The following is a 1,266-nucleotide window of genomic DNA, read 5'->3' as shown; positions in this document are numbered from 1 at the left end:
AAGATTTTTGACAAGTCCTGGGTTTTCTGCAAGGGCTTCATTAATTTCAGTTACTTCTCCTGATAGAGGAGAATAGAATTCACCAGTAGCTTTCACACTTTCCAAAGCACCAAACTCATCTTGTTTGTTCAATTTTGTCCCAACTTCAGGCAAACTACAGTAAACAACATCTCCCAAAGCTTCCTGTGCAAAATCGCTGATTCCCACTGTTCCAATACCATTTTCTGTAGTTATCCATTCATGTTTCTCTGTGAATTCACGCACCGAGAGCAGATTGAGGCCGGTGCACAGCATCCGGACGGCGCCCACCCTCAGGCCCCAGGGCTGCGGTGGGCAGGGTGCAAAGGGCGCCGAGGCGTTGCGCAGGCTGCAGGCCACCGCCCGCACGCTCCGCACCGCTCGCTCTACACCGCTGGCAGCGCCATGTTCGCTGGAGTGCAGAGGGTCGCGGTGCGCCTCCTCCGCCACCGAGCAGATGAGGGCGAGGCGGAATTGGGACCCTTGTGCATTGTTGGTGGGAATGTAAAATGGTGCATCCACTATGGAAAACAGTATAGTGAGTCCTCAAAAATTAAAACACAGATTTGCTATATGATCCAGCAATTTGACTTATGGGTACACATATCCAAAATAACTGAACGCTGGGATTCAAAGGCATATTTCTATACCTATGTTCATAGCAGCATTATTCACAATACCCAAAAGGTGGAAGCAACCAAGTGTCCATCAAAGGATGAATGGATGAATAAAATGTGGTATACACATATAATGGAATATTACTTAGCATTAAACATGAAGGGAATTCTGAGGTTCCAGTCAAGATGGAGGAGTAGCTAAACACTGTGCTCACCACCTCCTATGACCACATCAAAATTACAAAATTATACAACAATCAACCTGGAGAACCAGCTGAATATTAGCTGAACAGAAATTCTATAACTAAGGATGTAAAGAAGAAACCACGTAAAGACTGGTAGGAGGGGCGGAGTCTTGAAACAGGCTGGCCCCACACCCACGTTTGGCAGTTGAAAATCAGAAGGGATGTGTCAGCAGCAGTTTCCCTGAGGAGCAAAGGGTCCAAGCCCCACACTGGGCTCTTCAGCCTGGAGCACCAGTACCGGGAAGAGGAGCCCCAAACATCTGGTTATGAATATCAGCAGGGATTCCATCCATCTGGTGAGACGAAAGGCTATTAGAAACTCAGGTGCTCGCTTACAGGGCCTGCTCACAGGCTCACTTGCTCGCAGGCACTCTCCCCAGGCTCTA

The sequence above is a fragment of the Hipposideros armiger genome, unplaced genomic scaffold (assembly GCF_001890085.2).
Source record: "Hipposideros armiger isolate ML-2016 unplaced genomic scaffold, ASM189008v1 scaffold_49, whole genome shotgun sequence".
Classification (NCBI taxonomy): Eukaryota; Metazoa; Chordata; class Mammalia; order Chiroptera; family Hipposideridae; genus Hipposideros; species Hipposideros armiger.
The sequence above is the reverse complement of the archived record's forward strand: the minus strand, read 5'-3'. Positions refer to the sequence as shown.